The 9,369-nt window shown below is 45.6% G+C and overlaps 1 non-coding gene across 1 annotated transcript; it reads left to right on the forward strand.

The window, feature by feature from the left end:
- Window positions 1–8,954: 8,954 nt before the first annotated feature.
- On the forward strand, window positions 8,955–9,063 carry LOC115845063 (U6 spliceosomal RNA). The gene has a single exon (XR_004036311.1). It is a non-coding gene; the product is annotated as a U6 spliceosomal RNA (small nuclear RNA).
- Window positions 9,064–9,369: the final 306 nt, after the last annotated feature.

Genomic DNA, 9,369 nt, shown 5'->3' on the forward strand with positions numbered 1-9,369 from the left:
CAGAAAACAAATGTATATGTCCAAAGTTTCCAGAATCTCTATTTCCAGAGTACCTCTCTATTTCTCACTCTGTGTATAAAATGGAAGCGATGTTCCACGTATTTCTGTAGACACTGCTTATTATGACCAGAAATATTTATATAAAGTACCTATAGAGTGGGTTATATGTAGCAGACAACCACTGGATGGAAGGTTTTCTTTGATTCATAATGATTGTGATCATTCCCTACTGCCCTCTGAGCATCTGTACCGAGATGTCTCAAAGTGTCCTCAAACTTAACACCTCTAAACCTGAACTCATGATCTATATTCCCAAATCTGCTCCTTGTCTGCTGCATTCTGCTTCTGTCTAACGGTACTACTGCCCACCCGATCACCCGGGCTACCTTACTTCATGTCTTCTTCCTCTCCTCCTCCCCCCTTCCCCTCCTTCTCCTCACTCCAAAAGGGTTGGGCTTTATGTCCTGAGCATTCTATCTCCCAAAGATGACTTGAATCCATTTCACTCACACTGTATTAGTCCAAGATTTTATTATTTTCTGCCTGGATGACAACAAAAACTATATAACTGTCTGTCTGTTTCTACTCCACCACAAACCATCCTCTCCATTGTGCTCTACAACTTAAATCTGATCATGATGCGCTCATCACTAAAGCCCTTCAGTGACTTTGCACCATGAACAGGAGTGCCCAGCTCCTGGTCACACACGAAATGCCCTCCACAGTCTAGCCCCATCCTACCCTTCCTGCCTCATCTGCCGCCACCACCCGCCACTCTGGCCTCCACTCCAGCCACTCCAGCCTTCTCGCTGCTCCTCAGAGGTGCCGTTCCTTTTCATTCCTCCATGCCTTTGCAGTCACACTGCCTCTGTTCAGAATGCTTGTCCCACACTTTTCCACTTGGGAAACTTCCTCCTCAAGAGCTGATTCGAACATTCCTTCAACTTGAAGACTTTGGATATCTGGATATCGGATATTGAATCAAAATTAATCTCTCCTTCCTTATATTTACATAGCATTTTCTAACAGCTTTATTAAGATAAAATTCACATACCATAAATTTAACCATTTAAAGTGTACCACTCAATGGTTTTCAGTATATTCACAGTTATACAACTATCATCACAATCTAATTTGAAAACACTTTCATGACCCATAAAATAAACCTTATACTCATTAGCAGTCACCCCTCCTTCCTCTGCCCAGCCCTAGGCAACCACTACTCTACTTTCTGTCTCTATCGACTTGCCTATTATGGCTAGTTCAATAGAAGTGGGATCACAGAATATGTGGAATCATACAGTATCTTTTTTGACTAGCTTCTTTTCTTGTTTGTAAGGTCTATTCATGTTACACATACATCAGTGCTTCATTTTTTTAATTGCTGGATAATATTCCATTGTATGGATATACCACGTTTCATTCATCCATCCATCAGTTGATGGACATTTGGGTTGTTTCCACTTTTTGACTATTATGGATAATGTTGTGAACATTAGTGTACAAGTTTTGTGTGTCCCATAGGAGTGTGCACACAACTCCACTATGACATGGCTCACTACTGTAATTATCCTTATATTCCTCTCCATTGAATAATACAATCTTCTAGGGCCTTACCACTCTCAGGAACTGCCAAGCCACAAGCAAATCTGATGATTGAATGAATGAATGAATGAATGAAGCTAATAATAAGCGGACACTTTTTTTTTGTAGACATTTTTTAGAGCAGTTTTAGGTTCACAGTGGATACTCTTTTGAGCAAGGTGGAGCATGCATGGTCATATTTATTTTCAAGTAAGCAAAAGAAGAGTTTTGCCAATAAGCCAGGAAGTCAGTGGCAAAGTAGGGACAAAGTAATCCTAAACTCAACTAATGAAATAAATGACACCCACACCTTCCATGCACATGTAGATACTGCTTTATGTCTTCCCTTGTCCTTTCATAAGATCACCTCATCTGATAGCGTGAGGTTGGCAGGAAAGGCTGCTATGAAAACCAAGTGAGGGACTTCCCTGGAGGTCCAGTTGTTAAGACTCCACACTTCCACTGCAGGGCGCGTGGGTTTGGTCCCTGGTTGGGGAACTAAGATCCCACGTGTCCCGCAGTGCGGCCAAAAAACAAAAACAAGTGAAGTGTCTCACCGAAGCCATGTCTGCCTGCAGAGGAGGATGCTGAGCGCTTCCCAAAGCCACCCAGCTGGATGCCAGCTCTTCTCTCCCCACACCCCCCAACTCTCCCTCAGTCATGCTGGCTCCCGGCTCAGTTTTGAGACCCACGTTATTCTAATCACTTATTTTTAGTCCCCTGAGGGCATGGGACATAATACCTGCAAGAAGCCACTGCAGATCACACCTCCTTCGTACCCACATGGAAAACCAGCAGGATGGCTTGTCCAGAGGTCAAGGCAGAAGGACTGTCCTCAGACACTCAGGGCAGGACCACTCGCTGGATGAGTCATCTCTCTTTGAATTTCCTGTTGGACGATTTAGACGTTATCATAAAAACTCCCATGGGTTTATCTCCAGAACGGCCTGGAGTTCACCTCCCTGGAGAATATGCCTCATCCTCTTTTGAGCTGATTAGAAATGACAAAGCGCATTCAATGAAAAGAGCTCGAGCCTGACTGGTTGCTATTTAGAGCACATGATGGGCCACCCAGACCTCTGGGTGCCTCCCCACCCCCCGACCCTGTGCACTGACACTGCTTCTCCAGACACCTTCAGTCACCCCTGAAGGTCAGGAGGTTCCTGGTGACAGCTCAGGATGCACAGACCCTAAAATAACTGATTAAGAGGTGGGTGCTATTTCTTTTTTTTTAAATAAATTTATTTTATTACTTTTTTTATTTTTGGCTGTGTTGGGTCTTCGTTGCTGCCCTCAGGCTTTCTCTAGTTGCAGAGAGCAGGGGCTACTCTTCATTGTGGTGCGCAGGCTTCTCATTGCGGTGGCTTCTCTTGTTGCGGAGCATGACCTCTAGGCGCACGGGCTACAGTAGTTGTGGCACGTGGGCTCAGTAGCTGTGGCTCACAGGCTCTAGAGCACAGGCTCAGTTGTTGTGGCACGTGGGCTTAGTTGCTCCGCGGCACGTGGGGTCATCCCAGACCAGGGCTCAAACTCGTGTCCCCTGCACTGGCAGGAGGATTCCTAACCACCGCGCCACCAGGGAAGTCCCGAGGTGGGTGCTATTTCTAAAACAGTACAGCCTGTTCTGTTTGGGATGTGAGGGGATTACGTCACGTTATCTATTCCCGTCACAAAGAGATGCTTTTCTGGCCTCCGGAGTACCAGCTCCCAACACCTACTTTACTGAGTGGCTCGTGCACACGCTGGGTCCAGGAATCCCAACCAGGTAAAAGGTAAGAGTTTCGCCTCCCATCCCAAGGGAGGGATATTTGAAAACGTTCCATCGAGAGAACAAGCATTCAGGTTGACATGCTTGCTGTGTAGGAGGAGGGACTGAAACCCTGGAACTCAGAGAACTCCCAAGTGACCTGAAGGAGCTGCGAGCAAGGCTCAGTCCCAGCCAAGGAGAGCAGCGCCCTTTCCCTCAAGCATGTGACAGGTGATGTCAGGAGAGGGGAAAGCGACCAAGCCCATATGTCGCTGTGCCAGGAGGAAGGGTGCAGTGTCGGATCTCAGCTTCCCACGAAGGGGGAGAATGTATGTGACCCGAGGTCACCCACCACAAGCCGGAAGTGGGGAAGAGCTCAGGCTGCCTGGGTTCAGATCCTAATTCTGCCACTTGCTAACAGGACACCCAAACCATCCCTCCACTGAAGAAGGAGGTCAATGTAAATATCCAGTGTGTAGAATTTTTATAAGGACTAAATGAATATTGACAGTTTAAACCTTTTTAAAATGCCTGGCACATCAAAAGCGACATGTGTTTATAACATGAATTTTAAAAGTTCGACTGCCACGCTGACTCGGGAAGGATTTTCTTCGAACCATCACACACTGCTGCATTTCTGTGTTGATTAAGCCTGGGTACCAGCAATCAGAAATCTCTTCATGCGTCAATTCTTCTAAGACCTGGGACTAAAGATACTGTGAGCGATGAAAATAGTAAAAAATAATAATAGTAATATAAATGTACAATTCAACAAAGGCAGAATCTGAACTGGCAATATAGGTAAGGCCATTTACTCAGATCCTTTTTTACTATCAAGGAACGCCTGTGATTTGGGGGGCTCTTCTAAAAGTAAGCTTGGGAAGGAAGAAAATTTTGGTTTGTTTTAGGTTTTTTCCTTAATCCCTAAATACTTCAAACTACATAACAGATTCAAAAAACGATTATTATCATCCGTTTCTGTCTGAAGCAGGAAGAAACCTTCATGTGACAATGGAAGGCAAGAACATCCTTGGATCCAAATATGTCAAATGCTCTATGACCTGTTTCAATATTTTAGGGGGAGATTTTTATTCATTACAAAAGAAATTTAGCTTTTCTGTTCAGGGACACACCATGAGCTAAATTTCAACTCTGGGCTGTGGGGCGCACCTGTGCAAACAGACTCTCCCACTTGGACCTGCCAGAGCCTGGAGATGTGCGTCTGTCACCAGCCACCCGCGGAGTGTAGGAGGGAGGGGGTGCAGGCAGGCCCGGGATGAGACTCCGCCCACAGGCTGGGGCTGAGGGTGGCTTCGCTGGCACTTGGATGTAAGCCTCAAACACGCAGCGGTTCTGACCACAAAAGCTGCTGCAAGACACACTATCTTCCTATCCTTTCATTAGTATGTTTTAACTAAATGTCTACCGCCGCAAGGATTCCTACTTCAGTAACGCTATCTGCCACCTGCAATGGGAAACTTTTCTAGGATTTGAATGTTATCCGCGCTAGGACATGCCTGTCACTCAGTACCATTTTAAGACATATAATGAGAGAACCAGGAATATGTGTTTTCTCGAGAGGAGCATCTCAGGAACATAAAACCAAATGCATATCCAGAAGAAATGTCTGTTAGGCTTCTAGAAACAAAAACCAACTGGAATATTTAAAATCATGAAGAAGGGGGAGGAAGAGAAAAAGAAAAATCTTAGATGTAAAGCAGGTGTGACAAGGTTTGCTTTCCTCATCAGTAAGAACAAAGTAAATATTAAGTAAGAGTCCTTATTATATTGCACACACACACGCACACACACACACACACACACACAAAATGGGCGGCAACTCATTCCTTCACTTTGACAAATACATACAGATACCTATGGCTCCTGCCATGTGCCAGGCCTGCTCTAGGCACTGCAGATCCATCAGTGAACTCAGACGCAGGGCTCTGCCCTCCTGGCACTTCCTCTCCCGGAGCAGGAATACAACAAGCAAGTGAAGCATATGGAATACTGGTCGGTGCTCAGTGCTACGGAGGAGAATAAAACAGGGATTGGCCACCTGCCAAGCAGGAAGACAGCCTTCTCCAGAAACTGAGCCCTGACGGAAACTCGAGCTTGGACTTTCCAGAGGCCAGAACTGTGAGAAAATACATTTCTGTTGTTTAAGCCACCCATTGGTGCTATTTTGTTATGACAGCCCAAGCAGACTTGATTTGGGTACCGTGGAGTGGGGGGAGGATGCTGTAACAAATACCTACCAAGTGGAAGAGGCTTCGGGACTGGGAAACGGGTAGAGGCTGGAGGAGTTTCGAGGCGCATGTGAGAGAAAGCCTACATTTCCATGAAGGGACCATTGGTAGAAAGATGGACCTCACAGGCAATGCTGATGAGGGCTCAGAAAGAAAACAGGGGCACTGGAGAGACTGTCTCCATCATCTCAGAGAACAGAGAAAGAATGTTGGCGGAAATGTGGACCCAAAAAGCCACTCTGGTGAGGTCTCAGATGGAAAGGAGGAACATGTTATTGGAACTGGAGAAAAGGCCACCCTTGCGATAAAGCGGCTAAGAACTCGGCTGAATTGTGTTCTAGTGTTTTGTGGAAGGTAGAACTTGTAAGCAAGCGATCGGACTGGATATTTAGCTGAGGCGATTTCTAAGCAAAGTTTAGAAGGCTTCGCAGTGGTTTCCCCTTACCACTTACAGTAAAATGCAAGAGGAGAGGGAGAAATTGAGGAAAATTTAAGCCAAGAAGAACGAGAACTTGAAGATTTGGAAAATTCTCAGCCTGTTCATATTGCAAAAAAATGAGAAGAACGTGTTCTGAAGAGAACCCTAAGGGTGTGGCTGAAACACTCACTCTCTGATAAGGAGATTAATATGGGTATGAACCACAAATTTAATCCACTGCCTCAGAAGAAGCCCAGAAGAGACGGGATTATACCAGCAGAAACACTGCCAAGACCAGGGAGAGGGAAACGAAAGATGAAATGAAAGAAGGCTGCTGGATTTCTTGGATCCCACAGGACTGCACAACAGGGCTGCGAATGTTCGCTGCTCTTCAAGAGAAGAGAAGAATGACCCCAGAGGTGACTCGGGTCACCGGGGCTGCCTCCATCTTGGTTCCAAAGGGTGGAGCCACCACTGTGGTTTCAACGGGCTGAGCTGCAATGACCCAAAGCCCCTGGGGGCAGGGTCACTTGGCAGAGCCTGGGGTAGGGGGTACCCCCACCTAGCAGAGCCGGGGACGCTTGCCTAGAGCATGTGGGTGGCCGGAAGGCAGAGCATTGAACCAAAGAGGAAAATTCGTGAGCCTAATGGAATTCTCCTTGCTCGTTTTTGGATTTGCTTAGGACCCAAGGAAGCCAGTGGGGCTCAAGCAGAGTGAGTGAGGGGGACAGTGGTGGGTGAGGTGAGAGAGGAAACAGGAGTCAGACCACATGGGGGCTTGGAGAGCTCAGCCTTCATGGTTTTTTTGGCCACACTGCACTATCTTTTTTTTTTTTTTTTAAGATTTATTATTATTTTATTTTTATTTTTGTCTGCATCGGGTCTTAGTTGAGGCACGCGGGATCTTTGTTGAGGCATGCAGGATCTTTTATTGTGGCGTGTGGGCTCTTTGTTGCAGCACACGGGCTTCTCTCTAGTTGTGGCATGGGCTCCAGGTCCGTGGGCTCTGTAGTTTGCAGCACGCAGGCTCTCTAGTTGAGGCACGTGGGCTCAGTAGTTGTGGCGCGAGGGCTTATTTGCCCCAAGGCATGTGGGATCTTAGTTCCCTGACCTGGGATCGAACCCGTGCCCCTCTGCAGTGGAAGTGTGGAGTCTTAACCACTGGACCATCAGGAAATTCCCTCATGCTTCATTCATGATTCTGTAGTGAGTTATAATCCACACGTGGTGCTGGGGCTATAATAAAAATATCCTCAAGTTAAAATAATAAAATGTAAATATAAAATCCTCAACATTAAAAATCACAAAATAGGGCTTCCCTGGTGGCGCAGTGGTTGAGAATCTGCCTGCTAATGCGGGGGACACAGGTTCGAGCCCTGGTCTGGGAGGATCCTACATGCCACGGAGCAACTAGGCCCATAAGCCACAACTACTGAGCCTGTGCGTCTGGAGCCTGTGCTCCGCAACAAGAGAGGCCGCGATAGTGAGAGGCCCGCGCACCGCGATGAAGAGTGGCCCCCGCTTGCCACAACTAGAGAAAGCCCTCGCACAGAAACGAAGTCCCAACACAGCATTAATTAATTAATTAATAAACTCCTACCCCCAACATCTTCTTTAAAAAAAAAAAATCACAAAATAAATGTGAATAAGTTCTACCAATAAAAAGGTGAGCTTAGTTAAAGAAAAAGTGTAGGGTCCCTTGAGGGTATATAAAACTCACCCAAGCTGGGGGGTGAAGGGGGAGTTGGAAACGTCTCCTTGAGGACGAGACATCCCAGTTGAGATCTGAGATAAAGAGGATTTAACCAGGAGGACAGGGGTGAGGATGCAGTTGAGGAGAGAGGATTTCAAGCAGAGGGGAGGCCTACGTGAAGGCTCCAAGATATGTTGAAGACCAGTGGTTCCAGGAGGTGAAAGGTGAGCTGATATTCCTGATCCAAGGGCAAGTGCACAAACAGAGCTGGAACAGAGGCAGGGCTGGATCTTACAAGGCCCTGTGAAGTACGCTTAGATTTTGAACTTTAGAGCAAGGCGATGTCAAGATGATTTTAAGTTAGAGGAACATCATTTTTCCATGTGCATTTTTAATGGAAAATGGATCATAGGAACAAACAGGAACCAGTGGAGACCTACTGGGAAGCCCTCACAAAACGTCCAGATGAGAGATACCGGCAGGTGGGTCTGGGGCAGCGGTTATTATATATCACCTGAAGCAGTCTACAAAGGCTCTCATGTAATTCCTAAGCCCAAGCATAAAGCAATGAAATGGATCATCAATGCAAAGGAGGGAGCAGGGCTGAAGCAACAGGCCCCAGGCAAGGAATTCACAGCTATGCTCCCCATTGTTGGGGACAGAGTAGGGTAAGGTCACCTCCACTAGTGAAAAGAAGAGAGGAAGAAAAAGAAAACGTTTGGTGCATACTACTGCCCGTGCTGAAGCTTTGAGCAAGTTACAGCCCCAGGAGGACAAAAGGACATGGATATAGAACAGATTCCTCACCACCACGAACTGAGCCAAGCTGCCTGCCTGTTCTGTGACCAGCCCTGTAATAGCCCCAAATCACTGCAGGACCAAAGTTCTGAAAAACCATTATAAGCCTGGATCTGGGCAGGGGGCCCCAGAGAACAGGTGGAGGAAATCTTAAAACCACTAGAGAGGGAAGGGTAAGACAAACGGGGAAAAACTAATTCAATGAAAGAAAGCCAACAAAATCAACAATCTGAATAAAACCAATGCCAAATTAAATGCATCTTCTAGAATACTATAGAAATATTATATATATATATATATAGGAATAAATTTCATTTTAAAAGTATAAGAAATTAGGAGACAAAAACAGTAAGAAATGAAACATGAACAAATGGACATAAGTAATTTTAAAGCTTGGAAGTAAAAAGAGTGTCATTAGTATAATAACAAATAAATGGGACAGACTCTAGTCTAAACAAAACCAAAGTGTTCACTTCAGCAGCACATATACTAAAAAATTGGAATGATACAGAGAAGATTAGCATGGCCCCTGCACAAGAATGACATGCAAATTCGTGAAGCATTCCATATTTTTGGACATGGAAGCAACCTAAGTGTCCATCGACAGATGAATGGATAAAGAAGATGTGGCACGTATATACAATGGAATATTACTCAGCCATAAAAAGAAATGAAACTGAGTTACTCATAGTGAGGTGGACGGACCTAGAGTCTGTCATAAGTAAGTCAGAAAGAGAAAAATAAATACTGTCTGCTAACACATATATATGGAATCTAAAAAAAAAAAAAAAGTGGTTATGAAGAACCTAGGGGCAGGACAGGAATAAAGACACAGACGTAGAGAATGGACTCGAGGACACAGGGAGGGGGAAGGGTAAGC

The sequence above is a fragment of the Globicephala melas genome, chromosome 13, assembly GCF_963455315.2.
Source record: "Globicephala melas chromosome 13, mGloMel1.2, whole genome shotgun sequence".
NCBI lineage: Eukaryota > Metazoa > Chordata > Mammalia > Artiodactyla > Delphinidae > Globicephala > Globicephala melas.